Genomic DNA, 22,689 nt, shown 5'->3' with positions numbered 1-22,689 from the left:
AGTCAGTTGCATCCCGGTCAGTCTTCTGTACCTCCACAGTTTGTAATAGATCAAGCAGTGTATGATTCTATCAGAAGAATGTTTTCACAGCCAAGCTCATCTCACCCTTTTAGTTCAGTCTGTGATCATCCACACTGCTCCAAGACTTTCTGTCAATTTTCTTCAGAACCTCCAACTCCACATGGTGAGTCATCAGACCGTCATAGAATAAATATGATCAGATTCACTCCTTCATCTGACTCATTTGAAGAAAATTACAAAAAGGTTGTATTTTTTAATCCACAAGAAGAACTGCTTGTACATACTGTATCCAGTTCTTCTACTTATGGTTTAGGTTATGTTGATTCTTCACCTATTCCTGAATACAGAAGAAATCCCATTGATAAGATTCCAAGACATGTAGAGATTCCTTCTGATTCAGAGATAATTGCCTTTTTAAAGATTTTTAAAGGAATCAGTCCATATGATCCTGATGATCAATGGAAAAAGAAAATGTTCAATTGGGATATGTTTACACATGAAAAAGAACATCTGTATTTTGAAGAAGTAATGCTTCTTCCAAAGAATGATCGTCTTGCCTTCAACAGACAAAATGTTGAAAAATGGAAAGAATGGATGAAGGCAGAAAATCAATGGATATCATTCTATGAATGGTATTATCCTTCTGCAAATATAATAGAACAATCCTTGATGAAACAGTTCAGGAACCAGGCTAAGCAAAAAAGAATCAAGGATCCAGAAAAATTTGTAGAAGAAAAATTGAAGGAAAATCCAGTAGTAATTCCTCCTCCTTTGAAAGCACATATATTTCAGCCAAAAATTCAGAGTATGCTAAGCAAGCCAAATATTCCTAGATCTCTGATTTCTGTCCAAATGGAAGGAGAAAAACTACTAAGAAAAATCTGTTCCCAGCTCCAAGTAAATATGATGAGAACTGGAACCCCAAATAAACATAAATGGGAACTCCTTGATGGAAGTAACAGGTATGCGGAACAGATAATGTGAAACACAACAAGATTGTGGAATTATGAACTGGAATTTTATTATATGGATGCGGATATTACATAAGAAATTTCCTTACAGAGATAGACTGTCTACCACATTTACCGGACTTTATACTGTTCGCAAGGAACAAGTAATACCGGAGGCTCCCTGGCAATAGACAGGCTCTGCCTCAGAATCTTGATTCTATTCGACTCAGACTTTCCCTAATTGGTTCAGCCACTTTAGGTTCTCACCAAATGCATAACATAATGGTGCGCAGGCTTTTCAAACCAAACTCTAGGACCAGAGAAAAGTTTTCGTGTTGCAAGCAGATCAGACTATATAGTCCGCAGATGCAGAGCAGGAAAATTTTCTCCACTAAAACTCTCAGACTCTAAAACTCTCAAAACCCGAATGAGTCTTACTTCGCAGCTAACTCTTATTTATAAGCTGGAAGGGAACAAACATTCATGAGTGCGCTATGTACAGACTGATGACTCAAAAGCACAAGTACTCACATTCATGAGTGTGCTATGTACAGACTGATGACTCAAAAGCACAAGTACTCAGACAAATCTGAGTAGAATGCTGAAAGCAAGATTCGGGCATAGGACAATATCGTCCTATGTTATCTCATCCCTACTCTTTATCAGAGAGCCTGAGGCATGTGGGGACCGAATCTTAGTACCGACAAACTATTTACACAGAGGAAATTCATAAGTGAATCCTCGAAAGACTAAAATGACAGAAATATGAGATTTGCAAATCTTAAAGGTTTGTACAAAGTGGAGATTCCAGAGCGAGGGAATCCACGAAAGCTCGTACGGCACCATAGTCGGCCAGAAAGGCGTCACTCAATCCATAGTATAGTACTCTATCTGAGGATGTGTATAATGCTGATATCTGAATCTTTCGATCAGAGAATTATTAAAGTATTGCACTCTTATTTCTTTCTCTGATTCCCACATTTGTGAAATATTTTGATTGGGTGGTTCCAAAAAGTTGATGGGTTGGAAAGGATTTGATGTGATATCCACTTGATGGTGAAAATCTTCATAATTAGTACTATGGGATATCATCCTTGCCTTGTACTGGTTTGTGACAAACCATCTGATATGACCACAGCGTCGGATTGCTTGTAGAAAAGATAGATCACTGATGTCGGCAACATTTTCAACATCTTTGTATACAATTCCATTCATATGGGAAAATGGTTCACCGAAACCAGGGATTTTAAGCATTTGGAGTGTATACGGCTTGATGATTAGAGCTGAAAGACCATATATCTGCCACCACTCAATGAACCATTCTGGTGTAGGATCTTCTTGTTCCAAGGCTTCTGCAGACATACCTTCAAATAAAAATGAGGACTGTATAGAATAAAATAAATTGGCTGAGCAATTTTGGAGATTCATAGCTGTATAGAAACATTCCTTTTGCCTATCAGGGTCATAATTTCCTTTGTGAAGAGGGTTATCAAACCTTCTTAGTGTGATGTGGCAGCTAGTCATCCGATCACCATCCTCATCGTCTCTCTCAAGAGTATAGTGTATGTTGTCAATGTATTCCAAATATTCCAGAACTTCCACTGCTTCTTGATTCATTTCATCTTGCATTGTTTCTGTCCATAGATAAGGAATATCTTCTCGATGTCGAATTTCTTTGATTGGGTACCAATCTACATCATGGATAAGTACTGGAGTTTCAAGCATATAGCTTACCCATCCATTTGGTGTTTCTATTTCAACAGTGCTTTCCCTTCTTCTGATATAATTGCAATGTAGACTTGAAATTGAATGCTCTGACAGAAATTCTCTACTCAGCATATCAGCAAAATTATTCTTATCCCCTTTAATAAATTCAACATCAAAATTATACTGGCTAAGCTGCATAATCCATCTGACTATCGCTGCATCTTCAAAATCACATTTATGAATTGCAAATTTTAAAGCTTGGCAGTTTGTTTTAACAGTGAATCTGGTATAGATAACAAAGTCTCTGAATTTTTCTATCCCCAGACAAACTGCTCTAAGCTCTTTCTTCAGACTAGACCAATTTAGCTGGTTTTTAGCCCATAATCCTGGTGCATATTGGCAAATTTCAATCTCCTTTTTGCCGCTGGGATTCTTTTGGCATAGAACTTCTCCCCATCCTTCATAACTTGCATCTGTCATGATAATCTTTTCCCATTCTTCTCTGATAGGGGAGAGCGGCTGAATATTTCTGACTTTTTCTTTTATTGTCCTGACTGCTTGTGTACAATCATTATTCCATGGAATTGGATCCTTTTTAAGCCTTTTGTTTAATAGTTTCCTTTCTTGTGCACAATGCTTCAAAAACTTAGAAATGTAATTCAAACTTCCCAAAAACCTTTGCAGTTGAGTTTTATCCTTGATTTCATCAGGGAAGTGATCAACAAAATTTAAACTTCTTTGGATTACAGTATAGGATCCATACTGTATATTGTAACCCAAAAAATCTATCATTGGCCGGAATAATTTCATCTTGGATTCTGATAATACTATACCCATTTCTTTGACCCTGCGAAGAAAAATTTTCAAATGCTTAACATGGTCAGCAATATTATCAGAATGAATCAATAGATCATCAATATATTTTTTCAGGAATTCTTCCATTCCTTCAAAGGTTTCATCCATTATTCTCTGAAAAGCTGAAGGAGCATTGATCAAACCGAATGGCATGATATTCCACTCATAATGCCCTTCTGGTACAGAGAATGCAGTCTTCCATTTGTCTTCTTCCTTGATCCCTACTTGCCAAAAACTAGATTTGAGATCAAATTTAGAGAATATCTTGGATCTTGATATTTGGGCGAGTATGGAGGATGGTTTTGGCAAAGGATATGCATCATAATCCAGAATATTATTCAGAGGTTTATAATTTACAACCAACCTTGGTTTTCCTCTGGCTATTTCAGCATGTTTATTAACATAAAATGCAAAACATGCTATAGGGCTTTTACTCTTCCAGATAAGCCCTTTCTTCAAAAGATCTTTAATTTCTTCTCTGCAGAGTTTCATCTGTTCTTCATTCATTGCCACTGCTTTAGATCTTCTCAATTTTCCACTGAAGTCTTTCTTGAGAGGAAGTTCTACCTCTTGTTTCTTAATATTCCAAAAGGCATTTGGATCATCTGAACAACATTCTTTGTATTGGGAAGTGAGTTTTTCTATTTCAGAAGCATACTTTCCGTTATCCAAACGTTCTTCTGTTTTTAATACTTCCCTTTTCACTTCCATTTTTGCCAAAAGATTTTCCATCCTTTCAACTCTCTTAATCCTCATTGGAGAATTAGAATTGATAAATGGGAAAAAGACTTCCTTATTATCAAAATTAATAAAATATCCATACCTCTGAGTTCTTGCATCAAATTTTGCTCCATGCATGCTAAAATTCTGAAAAAATGGTGTGCCGAGGTACATTGCACAATCCAATCCTGGAACAACAGGACAAACTAAATGAACTCCAGTTTTTTCTGTAAGTAGAACATCTATTTCTGCTTCATGCTTTGTAGGAATGTCGCCGCTTGCAGTGATTACCCTTGGACATGTTGTTGGCCTTCTATGATGCATTCCAACCACTGTATCACTGACAATATTTAACTTGGAACCAGTATCCATAAGAACTTTCCAAAACTCATACTGGTGTCCAATCTTTACCTTCATTTTTACACAACACATGACATCTCTATTCATGCTATTGCATCCAAAATCAGTTCTTGCTACCTCTTCTTCTTCTTCTTTAAACTGTTGTTGGACTGGCCCTGTATGATAGGTCCAGTTTTCTGTCTTCCCTGAAATAGGATCTTGAGATGAAGAAGCAAAAATTCCTGAAATAGGATCTTGAAATGAAGAAGTAAAAGGAGCTTGTGCATTTAACATTTTTAGGCTTAACTCATTGTGCTTTTCAACACACAACCTTCTATTCTCTTTGATTGTTTTTCTTAATTCTTTTATTGCCTGATGCACTGCAGGTAAAGTCTGTGGCAAGTCTTCTACGAAACCTTCATTCTTAAATTGTCTGGTTAAGGCTTCAACAGAGAAAAGAGTAGCAGGAGGCACATACCCTTTATTCGGAGAATTCTTTGGAGTAGAGGGTGATTTCTTCAAATGTTCCGTCAGCAAAGATCTGTACATTTCTTTCATTTGCGGATCTGTAGCAACCATCATTTGTGCAAAAATATTCTTACTGATTTCATCATAGTCAGTCTTCATCATCCTGACTGCATTGCATGTACAAATATCAGGATCATCACAATCACAGGATTTACATTCTGTACAATGGGGATCATTACAGAATTCTTCATCAGATGATTCTTCTGAATCAACAAAATTAAATTCATTTTCAGATCCTGAATCAGAAGATATCAATTCATCACAGCTACTAGGAAGATCAAATGAGTTTATCTTTCCTTTCTTATTTCTATACTGGACTTTCTTTTTAGAAGAGCCTTTCTTTTTATTTGGGCAATTTGGAGCTATGTGACCCTTTTTGTTACAATTGTAACAAATTATTTCTCTATCCTTAGAAAACATTTTTGTATGCTTATAAGGTTTTGCTTTGTAATGTTTTCTTTTTGGCTTATCTTGGGAGATCTGGGAATTCTTCTTGAAATGTCTTTTTCTCCTCTTATGCCCCTCAGAATTGCCAGCTTTACCAAGATGCCATTGCTTGCAAAGTTGCTGATATCCATGTGGCTTTTTAGGATTTGTGGCAGCCCTGGAAATCTTCATTTGTGAACATAATTCAACAATGATTGCCTTTACTTCTTGTCTGATTATTCCAAATTTATAGTCCCCAATCTTTCCTGGTAGTTTATTGACAATAGCTGAAGAGACCCATTGGGGAAGAGATGCAACAAAAATTTCCTTCCATTTTGGCTCAAGAATCAGATCAGGAGTCAATGTATGCAATCTGTGAAGGAATTCGTTAAAGTATTCATCAAAATGTTGCATATTATGCAACTTCATAGCCAGCAAAGTAATGGTTGTAATATCATTGGTTATCTGAGGAAAACCAATGAAATTGACTGTAATAGCATAAAGAAGCTTTCCTATCATATTATTTACATGCAAACTAGTGACAGGATCTATGTGAGTAGATCCATCTCCATTTTCAACAACTGCTTGTTCCCATCCTGCAAGGAGATGGGGATCTTTTACTGTCTCAGCTTTTAGCCAAGAATCCAATGTTCCTTCAAATCCTCCTATTATTCTCCTTGTAGCATTGATAGGTCCTATGTCATCTGCAAGATAAGTCCTATAGCATACAAGCATGGAATGTAAAACAGACATGATTTCAGCCTCTGTGCAATTATCAATATTCCATGAATAAGTAGCATTTGCAGACCAATCCTTATGGTATTCAGATTTCATAAGATCTCTTCTATCAGGAGCAGGGTTCCAAGTAATCTCCCATCTTGACCTGGATGATGTAGCATTGACTTGATTTTCATTATCAGGTCGGTCCTGTTCTTGATCTGTCAAAGATAAATTATTGATACAGGTTTCAAGCTCTTCAATCTGTGGTTCTGCTTCTATCTTGTGAAGAGTCATATCACCAAAGGATGTTTCTGTTTTGTGAAAACTTGTATCAAAGCTCTCTTCTTCTTCTTCAGTCATAAGGCTAGAAGATTCTGGTTTGCTAGATTCACTAGTTTCTTTGGAATGTTTTATGACAGGATGTGGGCTAAAGAAACTGGGATTTGCAAATAGAGAATATGGATGAGAAGAAGTAGGTGGTGGAAAGGTTATAGAATTGGGAGTTCTAATAAGGCTTTCCACAGAAGGAGTAATAGAATATGGGACATAAGTCTTAGGTTCTGAAAATATAGTTGCAGATTTATAGGTTTCAACCTTAGGCTTCTTCTTCAAGGATTCTATCCCTTGAGTTACTTCCCAGACTTGTTTTTTTACAATATCCAGGGAATTACTGATCTTTACAATCTCCTTTCCATGAGCAATGGTAGCATCATGGGTTTTCTTATCTATCTGTCCTGTTTGTAAAGATAATCTGTCAAGACTCTTAGCAAGAGCCTTATCATTTTCTGCCAAAGTAGTAACACTGTTATTCAAGCAGACTGTATTATAGTCTTGCTTTCTCAAGATACTTTCAAGCATGACCTATGGTATCAGAGCCAAGTATTGTTTGAGTTGATAATTTGCTGTGAGATATTGCTTGAGTGAAAAAATTCGCTTGAGTCCTGAATAGCGTTCGAGCTCGTTGTTGCCGGTGTTGGCGTTGGAGAGCGTTGAAGACGTTGGAAGAGAATTTGCCGCAATTTCTCCTTCAAAAGAAGACCGCAATTCTTATCATCATTTTCTGCAAGACTTTTGATCGGGTATTTTTCTATTCTAATATGGATGCTTCTAGACATTCTTCAACTGAATCTTCTGAGTCTATTTTTGGCTCTAAGCACTTTAGAACTATGAAAGAAGAAGAATCAAAATCTGCATTAGAAGGATTATGTAGATCTGAATCCACTTCTGGTAATTCTGCTATCATAGAACAAGAAGAAACAGATCCCTCTGTTAACTGGAAACTTCCACCAGTTTCTCCGCATGATGTATATAGAAATTTATCCTCTTTTAATTTCCGAGCCATGAGTCAAATCAAAATCAAGGAAAAATCTATCAAAGCAGATTTAACTTTGAATGCTATGTTGACTATATCTCTTCTCGAAGCCAAGCATATCAAATTAGCTCTCAAAGCTGGTTACCAGTATGTCCATCTGGGGATGGTGAGGATAGGACTAAATGCACTACACAGAAAAGGACAAAAAGCCTATGTATTCTCAGCCCTATTTGATAATCGATGGACCACTTTCACACAAGCTATGATAGGTGGCATTGAAACAAGCCCTGCTGAAGGCCCTGTACAGTATGATGTTTTTCCAGATTTCTCTGTTGCACTAGATAACCCAAATGTCTTACAATGCCTAACCTTAGGTGTCCAGACAGCCGGGTATCAAAATTTCAAAGCAAAATCAAAAAATTTGGCCATATTTTATATTACTTGTGTTAGGTTCTATAACACAACAATACCTGCTGTTTTGCACACCCCTGATAAAGATGAAGGCCGAGTCACTCTTATCCAGTATGATTCATCTTGTAATCCAGTAGCACCAGTCCATGTCTCCAGAAATGATTTATGTCCGCCTGATGATTGGGTAACAAATTGGGGAAAACCCACGAAGAAACCTATTGCTGCTGCACAATCAATCATTACAGAAGTTGATGGGAAAGTTACCACAAGGTTTCCCAGAGTTCAACATGATGTACCCTCTACTTCTGTCTCTGCCATTCCCACTACAATCAGTCAGTTGCATCCCGGTCAGTCTTCTGTACCTCCACAGTTTGTAATAGATCAAGCAGTGTATGATTCTATCAGAAGAATGTTTTCACAGCCAAGCTCATCTCACCCTTTTAGTTCAGTCTGTGATCATCCACACTGCTCCAAGACTTTCTGTCAATTTTCTTCAGAACCTCCAACTCCACATGGTGAGTCATCAGACCGTCATAGAATAAATATGATCAGATTCACTCCTTCATCTGACTCATCTAAAGAAAATTACAAAAAGGTTGTATTTTTTAATCCACAAGAAGAACTGCTTGTACATACTGTATCCAGTTCTTCTACTTATGGTTTAGGTTATGTTGATTCTTCACCTATTCCTGAATACAGAAGAAATCCCATTGATAAGATTCCAAGACATGTAGAGATTCCTTCTGATTCAGAGATAATTGCCTTTTTAAAGATTTTTAAAGGAATCAGTCCATATGATCCTGATGATCAATGGAAAAAGAAAATGTTCAATTGGGATATGTTTACACATGAAAAAGAACATCTGTATTTTGAAGAAGTAATGCTTCTTCCAAAGAATGATCGTCCTGCCTTCAACAGACAGAATGTTGAAAAATGGAAAGAATGGATGAAGGCAGAAAATCAATGGATATCATTCTATGAATGGTATTATCCTTCTGCAAATATAATAGAACAATCCTTGATGAAACAATTCAGGAACCAGGCTAAGCAGAAAAGAATCAAGGATCCAGAAAAATTTGTAGAAGAAAAATTGAAGGAAAATCCAGTAGTAATTCCTCCTCCTTTGAAAGCACATATATTTCAGCCAAAAATTCAGAGTATGCTAAGCAAGCCAAATATTCCTAGATCTCTGATTTCTGTCCAAATGGAAGGAGAAAAACTACTAAGAAAAATCTGTTCCCAGCTCCAAGTAAATATGATGAGAACTGGAACCCCAAATAAACATAAATGGGAACTCCTTGATGGAAGTCTCTTAGAAACAGACACAGAGTTTCCACCATGGAAAAATTTTGTGATAAGGAGCCAGGATGGAAAATTGTACAAATTACTTCCATCCCATGTTGATGATTCAAATCTAGTAGCAAGAGATGTTGTTGCTGCTACAAATTGGACAAATTTAGCTCTATCCAGTCTGGAGAAATTTGTCAGTTCTAAGTTTGAAAATATTGAAACTTCCAATTCTGAAATGAAGGTCATGCTTGAAAGTATCTTGAGAAAGCAAGACTATAATACAGTCTGCTTGAATAACAGTGTTAATACTTTGGCAGAAAATGATAAGGCTCTTGCTAAGAGTCTTGACAGATTATCTTTACAAACAGGACAGATAGATAAGAAAACCCATGATGCTACCACTGCTCATGGAAAGGAGATTGTAAAGATCAGTAATTCCCTGGATATTGTCAAAAAACAAGTCTGGGAAGTAACGCAAGGGATAGAATCCTTGAAGAAGAAGCCTAAGGTTGAAACTTATAAATCTGCAACTATATTTTCAGAACCTAAGACTTCTGTCCCATATTCTATTACTCCTTTTGTGGAAAGCCTTATTAGAACTCCCAATTCTATAACCTTTCCACCACCTACTTATTCTCATCCATATTCTCTATTTGCAAATCCCAATTTCTTTAGCCCACATCCTGTCATAAAACATTCCAAAGAAACTAGTGAATCTAGCAAACCAGAATCTTCTAGTCTTATGACTGAAGAAGAAGAAGAGAGCTTTGATACAAGTTTTCACAAAGCAGAAACATCCTTTGGTGATATGACTCTTCACAAGATAGAAGCAGAACCACAGATTGAAGAGCTTGAAACCTGTATCAATAATTTATCTTTGACAGATCAAGAACAGGACCGACCTGATAATGAAAATCAAGTCAATGCTACATCATCCAGGTCAAGATGGGAGATTACTTGGAACCCTGCTCCTGATAGAAGAGATCTTATGAAATCTGAATACCATAAGGATTGGTCTGCAAATGCTACTTATTCATGGAATATTGATAATTGCACAGAGGCTGAAATCATGTTTGTTTTACATTCCATGCTTGTATGCTATAGGACTTATCTTGCAGATGACATAGGACCTATCAATGCTACAAGGAGAATAATAGGAGGATTTGAAGGAACATTAGATTCTTGGCTAAAAGCTGAAACAGTAAAAGATCCCCATCTCCTTGCAGGATGGGAACAAGCAGTTGTTGAAAATGGAGATGGATCTACTCACATAGATCCTGTCACTAGTTTGCCTGTAAATAATATGATAGGAAAGCTTCTTTATGCTATTACAGTCAATTTCATTGGTTTTCCTCAGATAACCAATGATATTACAACCATTACTTTGCTGGCTATGAAGTTGCATAATATGCAACATTTTGATGAATATTTTAACGAATTCCTTCACAGATTGCATACATTGACTCCTGATCTGATTCTTGAGCCAAAATGGAAGGAAATTTTTGTTGCATCTCTTCCCCAATGGGTCTCTTTAGCTATTGTCAATAAACTACCAGGAAAGATTGGGGACTATAAATTTGGAATAATCAGACAAGCAGTAAAGGCAATCATTGTTGAATTATGTTCACAAATGAAGATTTCCAGGGCTGCCACAAATCCTAAAAAGCCACATGGATATCAGCAACTTTGCAAGCAATGGCATCTTGGTAAAGCTGGCAATTCTAAGGGGCATAAGAGGAGAAAAAGACATTTCAAGAAGAATTCCCAGATCTCCCAAGATAAGCCAAAAAGAAAACATTACAAAGCAAAACCTTATAAGCATACAAAAATGTTTTCTAAGGATAGAGAAATAATTTGTTACAATTGTAACAAAAAGGGTCACACAGCTCCAAATTTCCCAAATAAAAAGAAAGACTCTTCTAAAAAGAAAGTCCAGTATAGAAATAAGAAAGGAAAGATAAACTCATTTGATATTCCTAGTAGCTGTGATGAATTGATATCTTCTGATTCAGGATCTGAAAATGAATTTAATTTTGTTGATTCAGAAGAATCATCTGATGAAGAATTCTGTAATGATCCCCATTGTACAAAATGTAAATCCTGTGATTGTGATGATCCTGATATTTGTACATGCAATGCAGTCAGGATGATGAAGACTGATTATGATGAAATCAGTAAGAATATTTTTGCACAAATGATGGCTGCTACAGATCCGCAAATGAAAGAAATGTACAAATCTTTGCTGACGGAACATTTGAAGAAATCACCCTCTACTCCAAAGAATTCTCCGAATAAAGGGTATGTGCCTCCTGCTACTCTTTTCTCTGTTGAAGCCTTAACCAGACAATTTAAGAATGAAGATTTCGGAGAAGACTTGCCACAGACCTTACCTGCAGTGCATCAGGCAATAAAAGAATTAAGAAAAACAATCAAAGAGAATAGAAGGTTGTGTGTTGAAAAGCACAATGAGTTAAGCCTAAAAATGTTAAATGCACAAGCTCCTTTTACTTCTTCATTTCAAGATCCTATTTCAGGAATTTTTGCTTCTTCATCTCAAGATCCTATTTCAGGGAAGACAGAAAACTGGACTTATCATACAGGGCCAGTCCAACAACAGTTTAAAGAAGAAGAAGAAGAAGAAGAAGAAGAAGAGGTAGCAAGAATTGATTTTGGATGCAATAGCATGAATAGAGATGTCATGTATTGTGTAAAAATGAAGGTAAAGATTGGACACCAGTATGAGTTTTGGAAAGTTCTTATCGATACTGGTTCCAGGTTAAATATTGTCAGTGATACGGTGGTTGGAATGCATCATAGAAGGCCAACAACATGTCCAAGGGTAATCACTGCAAGCGGTGACATTCCTACAAAGCATGAAGCAAAAATAGATGTTCTGCTTACAGAAAAAATTGGAGTTCATTTAGTTTGTCCTGTTGTTCCAGGATTGGATTGTGCAATGTACCTCGGCACACCATTTTTTCAGAATTTTAGCATGCATGGAGCAAAATTTGATGCAAGAACTCAGAGGTATGGATATTTTATTAATTTTGATAATAAGGAAGTCTTTTTCCCATTTATCAATTCTAATTCTCCAATGAGGATTAAGAGAGTTGAAAGGATGGAAAATCTTTTGGCAAAAATGGAAGTGAAAAGGGAAGTATTAAAAACAGAAGAACATTTGGATAATGGAAAGTATGCTTCTGAAATAGCAAAACTCACTTCCCAATTCAAAGAATGTTGTTCAGATGATCCAAATGCCTTTTGGCATATTAAGAAACAAGAGGTAGAACTTCCTCTCAAGAAAGACTTCAGTGGAAAATTGAGAAGATCTAAAGCAGTGGCAATGAATGAAGAACAGATGAAACTCTGCAGAGAAGAAATTAAAGATCTTTTGAAGAAAGGGCTTATCAGGAAGAGTAAAAGCCCTATAGCATGTTTTGCATTTTATGTTAATAAACATGCTGAAATAGCCAGAGGAAAACCATCCTCCATACTCGCCCAAATATCAAGATCCAAGATATTCTCTAAATTTGATCTCAAATCTGGTTTTTGGCAAGTAGGGATCAAGGAAGAAGACAAATGGAAGACTGCATCCTCTGTACCAGAGGGGCATTATGAGTGGAATATCATGCCATTCGGTTTGATCAATGCTCCTTCAGCTTTTCAGAGAATAATGGATGAAACCTTTGAAGGAATGGAAGAATTCCTGAAAAAATATATTGATGATCTATTGATTCATTCTGATAATATTGCTGACCATGTTAAGCATTTGAAAATTTTTCTTCGCAGGGTCAAAGAAATAGGTATAGTATTATCAGAATCCAAGATGAAATTATTTCGGCCAATGATAGATTTTTTGGGTTACAATATACAGTGTGGATCCTATACTGTAATGCAAAGAAGTTTAAATTTTGTTGATCACTTCCCTGATGAAATCAAGGATAAAACTCAACTGCAAAGGTTTTTGGGAAGTTTAAATTACATTTCTAAGTTTTTGAAGCATTGTGCACAAGAAAGGAAGTTACTAAACAAAAGGCTTAAAAAGGATCCAATTCCATGGAATAATGATTGTACACAAGCAGTCAGGACAATAAAAGAAAAAGTCAGAAATATTCAGCCGCTCTCCCCTATCAGAGAAGAATGGGAAAAGATTATCATGACAGATGCAAGTTATGAAGGATGGGGAGCAGTTCTATGCCAAAAGAATCCCAGCGGCAAAAAGGAGATAGAAATTTGCCAAAATGCATCAGGATTATGGGCTAAAAACCAGCTAAATTGGTCAAGTCTGAAGAAAGAACTTAGAGCAGTTTGTCTGGGGATAGAAAAATTCAGAGACTTTGTTATCTACACCAGATTCACTGTTAAAACAGACTGCCAAGCTTTAAAGTTTGCAATTCATAAATGTGATTTTGAAGATGCAGCGATGGTCAGATGGATTATGCAACTTAGCCAGAATAATTTTGATGTTGAATTTATTAAAGGGGATAAGAATAATTTTGCTGATATGTTGAGTAGAGAATTTCTGTCAGTGCATTCAATTTCAAGTCTACATTGCAATTATATCAGAAGAAGGGAAAGCACTGTTGAAATAGAAACACCAAATGGATGGGTAAGCTATATACTTGAAACTCCAGTACTTATCCATGATGTAGATTGGTACCCAATCAAAGAAATTCGACATCGAGAAGATATTCCTTATCTATGGACAGAAACAATGCAAGATGAAATGAATCAAGAAGCAGTGGAAGCTCTGGAATATTTGGAATACATTGACAACATACACTATACTCTTGAGAGAGACGATGAGGATGATGATCGGATGACTAGCTGCCACATCACACTAAGAAGGTTTGATAACCCTCTTCACAGAGGAAATTATGACCCTGATAGGCAAAAGGAATGTTTCTATACAACTATGAATCTCCAAAATTGCTCAGCCAATTTATTTTATTCTATACAGTCCTCATTTTTATTTGAAGGTATGTCTGCAGAAGCCTTGGAACAAGAAGATCCTACACCAGGATGGTTCATTGAGTGGTGGCAGATATATGGTCTTTTAGCTCTAATCATCAAGCCGTATACACTCCAAATGCTTAAAATCCCTGGTTTCAGTGAACCATTTTCCCATATGAATGGAATTGTATACAAAGATGTTGAAAATGTTGCCGACATCAGTGATCTATCTTTTCTACAAGCAATCCGACGCTGTGGTCATATCAGATGGTTTGTCACAAACCAGTACAAGGCAAGGATGATATCCCATAGTACTAATTATGAAGATTTTCACCATCAGGTGGATATCACATCAAATCCTTTCCAACCCATCAACTTTTTGGAACCACCCAATCAAAATATTTCACAAATGTGGGAATCAGAGAAAGAAATAAGAGTGCAATACTTTAATAATTCTCTGATCGAAAGATTCAGATATCAGCATTATACACATCCGCAGATAGAGTACTATACTATGGATTGAGTGACGTCTTTCTGGCCGACTATGGTGCCGGACGAGCTTTCGTGGATTCCCTCGCTTTGGAATCTCCACTTTGTACAAACCTTTAAGATTTGCAAATCTCATATTTCTGTCATTTTAGTCTTTCGAGGATTCACTTATGAATTTCCTCTGTGTAAATAGTTTGTTGGTACTAAGATTCGGTCCCCACATGCCTCAGGCTCTCTGATAAAGAGTAGGGATGAGATAACATAGGACGATATTGTCCTATGCCCGAATCTTGCTTTCGGCATTCTACTCAGATCTGTCTGAGTACTTGTGCTTTTGAGTCATCAGTCTGTACATAGCACACTCATGAATGTGAGTACTTGTGCTTTTTAGTCATCAGTCTGTACATAGCGCACTCATGAATGTTTGTTCCCTTCCAGCTTATAAATAAGAGTTAGCTGCGAAGTAAGACTCATTCGGGTTTGGAGAGTTTTAGAGTCTGAGAGTTTTTAGTCGAGAAAAATTTCCTACTCTGCATCTGCGGACTATATAGTCTGATCTGCCTGCAACACGAAAACTTTTCTCTGGTCTTAGAGTTTGGTTTGAAAAGCCTACGCACCAATATGTTATGCATTTGGTGAGAACCTAAAGTGGCTGAACCATTAGGGAAAGTCTGAGTCTGAATATAATTTCTGAGGCAGAGTCTGTCTATTGCCAGGGAGCCTCCAGTAATACTTGTTCCTTGCGAACTGTATAAATTCTGGTAAATGTGGTAGACAGTCCATCTCTGTAAGGAAATTTCTCATATGTAATATCCACATCCATATAATAAAATTCCAGTTCATAATTCCGCAATCTTGCTGTGTTTCACATTATCTGTTCCGCATACCTGTTAAAAGGTCCTGTTGAGATGATGGTATAATAATATTCCATAGCTTATGTGTTTCAGAGCATTCGAGGAACAAGTGTTGGACTGATTCGTTGTTGCATTTGCAGAGGTAGCACTAGTGAGGTCCAAACTCTGAGCGCTTGAGTAAGTTATCACCAGTTGGAATTTTGTTCCTCAGAATAGACCACATAAGCAGCCTGGTCCTGGGGTGGCCTTAAGTTTCCAAAGATGTTTCCACCATGCTTCAATGGTCTGTGGTTTTTAGGATTTTGTCAGCATTAAATATCCATCTTTGGGAGTGTATCTCCCTGTTTTTGAGAGGGCCCATATGATCTCATCTTCTCCCTCAGTAATACGGATGTGTGCTTCAGTAAGTGCCTGAGTATAATCATCCCAGAGTTGCGCCCATTGAGGTGGGATATTTAATTGGTGAGCAGATTTCCAGGCCTGATGTAGAAAGGTGGAATTTTCTCCATCTGCAATATGAGCCAAATGAGTGATATTATTATCCTATAGATGATTTGTGAGTTCAATAGGCAGCTTGTGCATGTTCCCACATCTGATCCACGGGTCTATTCCAACTTGTACTTTATCTCCTGAGTGGATTCTCGAAGTATGTCCAGCGCTGATGGGATCCAAAGCCTTAATCACAGCCTTTCAGATAATTGAAATCCCTGTAGTGCTTCTTTGGGGCCTCCTGATCCAATCCAATATCTGCATCGGGGCAATGTATTTTGATGTGGTCACCTTCGACTAGATGTTGTCAGCAGATACTAAATGCCATCCAAGCTTAGCAGCCAGAGCAGAAGAAAAATCGTCAAGTCTCTTTATACCCCATCCCCCCCAATTTTTTGGCAAATTAAGGGCATCCCATTTGACCCAAGAAAAAATCTTACCCAGCTGGCTTCCCTTCCAGAGAAATCTGTAGCAAAGGCTTTGTATTCTGGTGAGAATACCCCTAGGAATCCAAGCCAGTGACATCCAATAGATAGGAGTGGCTTCCAAGACACTCTTAATGAGAGTGAGTCGGCCAAGTCGAGATAGGTATTTGAAATACTAGATATTGAGTCTTTTCTCCATTTTAGAGATGAGCCATGTCCAATTTGCTATCTTGTAGCCCAAGGGCTTCAACTTATACCCCAGGTATTTCAGGCCATCTTCAAGACTCAAATGAGTGAACCAGAAGCGATGAAGTGCAAAATGGATCTCGTGTTGTGTACATTCAACTACAGTCAAAGTTGATTTAGTATCATTAATCAGCATACCTGTTGCCACTTGAAATAAGGAGAAAGTGGCTTTAATATTAGTAAGATCTCCAATACTGCCATTGAGAAATATCAGAACATCATCCACAAAAAGAAGATGTGTGAGCATACAATCATCTGAAATTTTAATCCCCTGTAGTCTACCCTTTTGTGCTCATCCTTAATAAGCCTGTTGAGTCCCTCCATGACAAGGATAAAGAGTAGTGGTGAAAGCAGACAACCCTGTTGCAAACCTCTTTCAGAAAAGAAGAAAGGGGATGCACATCCATTTATCAAGACGCTGAAGGGAATGTTAGTTGTTCAACTCATGATCCATTTGATATATATGAAGGGAAGACCCAGGTGGGTTAATAGCATTCTAATGTATAATCAATTGAATCTGTCAAATGCCTTAGATAAATCAACTTTAAGGATCATACCTTTGCATTTCCTAATATGTAGGGTATGTAATACTTCCTGTGCAATTCCAACAGCCTCATGAATCTGTAAATCTAGGAGAAAGGCAAATTGTTTCGGAGAGATGTGTTTGGAAAGTATGGGCCACATCCGGTTGGTAATGATCTTTGCTATAATCTTGTAGATGCAGTTGTGAAGAGAAATAGGGCGATATTCATCATAGGAGGACGGGCTATCGGATTTAGGGATGAGCGCAATGAAGGTAGAGGTGATGGATGCCGCTATATTTCCACTGTTCCTTGTATCCTCGATGACTCTTAGCAGATCTTCACCTATGGTTTCAAAAAAGGCCAAATAGAACTCAATTGACCATCCATCAGGTCTAGGGCTCTTGTCTCTTTTAAAACACTTCAAGGTGGCCTCCAGCTCACCCAGAGTAACCTCTTTAATTAGATATCTTTCCTCCTCTTGCTCCACAAACCATGGAAAATGTTGTGCAACTCATATGATGTCTGCCAGATTTGCTTCCCGAGGGGAACTATAAGCTCTTTTGAAATGAGAGGTTTCCAGCGAAGCCAGTTGCGGAAAGGTGTTGACAACTTGTCCCTGTTCATTCTGAAGCTTCCATATTGTATTTATCGCTTTCCTTCCATTTGCAAACTTGTGATAGAATTTGGTGTTTGCATCCCCATCCTGCATCTGGATTGCCCTACTTCTCAATCTCCAGAATTCTTCACGATCCTTAAGGATTTTCCCTCTCACTGTGTATAGGGATGTAATCCTCTCCTTATGTTCATCTGAACTGTATAATCCTCCCTGTTCATTCTCAAAGACAGTCAGCTCAGATTCTATCTGTCTTAGGGAGTGGTCATCCTCTGTTATTTTATTGTGTGCCCAAGATTTGGACATCTTCTTTAGCTTTGCAATATTGTGAATAAAACCATTTGTGATGTGTCCCCCTGCCCCTGGTGGGTTTTCTTTCTAGAAATCAGTAACCATGCTAACATATGATGCTTCCCTCAGCTAGGCAGAACATAATCTAAAAGGTCCCTTGGGCTTAGCCCTGCCCCCTTCAATTTCCATATAAATAGGTAGGTGATTAGAGATTCCACCCGATCCTACCCATTGTCTGATGTAGAATCCCAAATCAAGTACATTCTCTTTGACTAAGCAACAATCAAGTCTGCGGGCCAGGCCATTCACCCCAGTTCGATTATTTCTCCAGGTAGCTTGTATCTTAGCTGTAGGGATGTCTATCAGGTGATGCGAATCCAAGGTGGATGAGAAGTAATATGAGAGAGGATCTCTCTGCGCTTAGTGATGAGCCCCAAAAATGTACAATTATTTGGGCTCATTCAACCTCCTAATTTGGCTTAGTTCACCATTCTCATTTGTTTATTGCATGTTTTTGATTATTTTTATGTCAATAGAGTGAATTTGGTTAGTCATTATGCCAACAAGTCTAATGGGTGCTTTGTGTAGCCTTTTTGGTCAACTTGGAGACAAAATGGAAGGTCTTAATGAGCACTTGGCAGCCAAATTCGTGGGAGAACAAGCTAGAGGATTTGTACGAAGGTGTTCCCCTCATTTATGGGCCCTTACCTCGAATTCTCCACCATCAGCTCGGAGTTCAAGGGCCACCGAATCAATCAGCACAAGGGCAGCCAAGCAAGTCAAGAAGGACTGCTGTTAACTCCAAGTCTTGGGCAGCCAAGTCCCTAACTTTTAGGAGGACTGTTGGGTCCTCAAATTGTATAAATAAGAGGGCTTAAGACCTCATTTCAGTTAGTCATTTTTGGGATTAGCTAGGTAGTCAATTTGGTTAGCCAATTAGTCTTTTTGTAAGCCCGTTTTGGCATGATGTTAGACTAATGATTATTCAATAAAGGCAGGGAGCTTTGGATTCAATTCTGAGTTTTTAAGGGAGCTATAGCTCTCAGGTTAGGGCCCAACCTGAGAGCAATAGACATCCTCTTCCTTGTATCGTTACTTGTTTCCTTGCAGCACTTTATTTCCTTTGTTTTGACATGCATTTAGAATTTCCAGTCTGCTGATTTGATTTGTTTTGTGTGATTGAAGTAGGATTAGCTTATGGCTTAAGTGCTTTTAGTTGTTTAGATTAGAGGAGGAGGATTGTAATTCATTAGAGTCAAGAAAAGGTTGATAGTGCACTCGCTGCCATCTCTGTTTAGAGATTGGGGGTGTGGGCTGTACCAACCACCAAAAAATGCAGTCTTATGCTTTCATGCAAGCTGCCACATAGTTATTTTAATTATAGATCCATGCATGCACTCTTTCTCCACTTTAGTTCTCTGTTCTTGAGCCATCACAAGCCTCATTTCCATCCTACCTATTCACCCATACACTTCCTCCACTCCTCCATCACCCAAAACCCCAACCACAAACCTTCCTGTAGAAATCCCGAGACTTCCTGTAGGATCCCCTGCAGACATCCTCTAGAAGCTTGCAAACTCGGTTGTTGAGCATCTGAATGTGTGGAACTTCTGTGGGATGATGTTAGAGATCCCCTGGAACCTCTCCTAGCCCCCCTGACCTTTCCCAAGCTTTCTCTCCCTTCGCAGCACCTCTGCACAGCCAAACCCTAATAAGAAACAAAATCATAATCACTCCAACCACTTAAGCAAAAATACAAAAACAATGTTCTTTTCAATAGAAGTATTTTAAGTTCATGCATTTCATATCACTAGAGGTAATGGCATCATTCTTAGACATTTTCACTCCCACCATTGCATCATAGAGATTAAGCTAGTCAGATTAGGGTTTACTAGGGTTTCCATGTTTTGGTTGGCTTTCAGTTCATTTTTGCAAAGTAGATTAATTTCCTTTGAGATAGCCTTCATCCATCATTTAGAAAGCTTCTTCTGAGAGCATATAGAAGTTGGCTTGAGCCCTAGCGGACTTGTGCCAGTTGACCAAGTGACAACTGCGACAAGAGCTAGTACTTGTGCATACAGCACCGTTGCTTCCAAGTTTGTACGAACTACCGGGTTGATAAAATTAGAGATAGGAAGCCCCAGGAGTTGTAGCATTATTGCTACAGTACTGGGGCCCACCATCTTTTTGGCGCCGTTGCCGGGGAAGCGTCAGAGTATTGGTGGTTGTCGCTTTTCTTCTATTTTCCACTACAAACTTCTTCTAAGTAGTTTATTTCATTTCCATTATGCAATTTCATTTATGCAAAAGTAGATTAGCATTTCCCGCTTTCATAGATTAGCATTTCAATTCCGCAATTTCATTTATGCAAGCGTAGATTAACATTTCAATTCCGCAAGCGTAGACTAGCATTTCATTCCTGCAATTTCATTTGAGCAAAATAGATTAGTCCTTTCCTGCTTTCATTTCAATTCCGCATGTTCATTTTAGCAAGATAGTTAGTTGCAGTTCAATTTATTTCAGTTTTGCAAATAGAAGTAGAAAAAAAAGCAAAAATCAACCAAAAAGATTTCCATTTCATGCCTTGTAGGAGTAGAGATAAGTTAGAAAAATGATTGCACAACACCCCCACTGCTTCACACAGCCAACATTCTCTCTTCTTCGATGGCTGTGATTGAAGAACCCCTGGGTGGACATCAAGACATATCTGAAGAACCTCTAGGGGAGAAGAAGAAGAAAACATTCCTCTGAGCGAATGGCTACATGTAGAAATGTTGGGAGCAGTCCCTTGTCCAAAGATGAATTTCAAGATCAGATTGAAGATTTCAAGAGTGATATGAGGCAGTTTCTTGCCATGCAACTGGATACCTTGCGGATCCAAAAGAAGCAAGAAGAAGCCAAGAGGGCTTTGGCCATTTTTTGTCCTAGGTGCACTAGAAAGCATCCTAGGAACGAATGTCCAATGCACTCTCTAGAAGTGTGTTTTGTTTGTGAAAGGGACCATCCTACGAATCAGTGCCCTTCCTTGCCTGGAATCAAAGCTGCATATCAAAGAGCCAAGGGAGCCACTGAATCACTCTATTATATGAACCAAAGTTGGCCGCATGAACCTAGATCTTATCAGCAGGAACTGCAAGGGACACCTGAGACCTATTATGACCCCTACCAAGCCACTTTCATGCCTTCTTGGGGTCCCCCTGCTCATCCTTCCTGGTTCACACCTCCTCCTTGTTCCTTCACAGATCCATATTATACCCAACCAGTTGCTCATTCATTTCACTCTTATGCTCCCCCACAGCCTCAGTGGAATGCACCTCATCAGGGGTGGAGGCCCCAGTACAACTCTCATCCCGCTCATTTTCCTCCACCACCTGCTCATCCACAACCATCACCTCCTCCTCCCCCAAGGCAACCCCAAATGCCTACCCAACCACAATGCCATCCATCTCCATCTGAATTACACACCTCCACTCATCTACCCGTACCATTTCAAAAGCCATACAATGGAGTAGCTCAACCTAATTGCAAAGCTGAGGCACAACATGTGCAAATGACTCCTCTTGAGCTCAGTGATCTTCACCATAGCTCAGGGAAAGCATTGCAAAAAAGAGATCATCTTGAAAGCATTGAAGGATCACATCCAGCAAAAGAAGATTCAAAAGAGGATATCAAAGAACCATGGGTTGCACTTGATGAAGAGAAGACATCAGAAGCAGAGATAAAGAAAGATCCCTCATGGTTACCATCAAATATTCCATGGATTCAAGAGAAAGATCAGCAAAAAGAGGAAGGTGAGAAAGTCATGTTAGAAGGTGACATGAAGAATGATCCAAATCAGCAAGATGACCAAGGATATCAAAGCTATATTGAGACATGGTTCCAGACAGTCACTAAGTTGCAGCAGTACTCTCTTCCTTAGCTATGTTTTGTACTTTCAAAGTCAGATCATTTTGTCTCTGAAATTTGGATAGTTGTCAAAGCATGCATTCCGAGCCTTCACATCATTTTTTCTCTAATCTCGATGTGCACATGGCTCCATTGGAAGTATTCTTATACTTGAAAATGATTTTGTTTTTCAAGTAGGGTAGGGTAGAAAAAAAAAAAAAAAAAAAGAGAGAAAAAAGAAAAAGAAAAAAAAATGAAAAAAGAGGAAAATAGAAATCTAAGGTGAAAACCTCCTCGGAGGCGCCTTAGATTGGCTCATTGATTGAAAACCTCCATGAGGCGGTCAATGGGTTGGAAAAAAAGAGAAAAGAGAATAAGATCTTTGGGTGAAAACCTCCCTTGGAGGCACCCAAGGCAGGCAATTAGGGTGAAAACCTCCATGAGGCGCCCTAGTTGTTTTTCAAAAAAAAGAGAAAAAGAAAAAGAAAAATAAAGCTAATCTCCATTGAATAATTTCATGTTGCAGCAATGACATTGCAGGTTGCAAGAAGGACGTTTCATGACAGGAGGAGCACTCAAATCAAGGTCAAAGGAATTTCTTGTGCCTTCTACAGGAAGCTCTGTATTTCTACAGGAAACAT

Source organism: Pinus tabuliformis, chromosome 1_2, assembly GCF_031772625.1.
Source record: "Pinus tabuliformis cultivar Carrire ecotype Pingquan chromosome 1_2, CPIR1, whole genome shotgun sequence".
NCBI classification, from domain to species: domain Eukaryota; kingdom Viridiplantae; phylum Streptophyta; class Pinopsida; order Pinales; family Pinaceae; genus Pinus; species Pinus tabuliformis.
The sequence above is the reverse complement of the archived record's forward strand: the minus strand, read 5'-3'. Positions refer to the sequence as shown.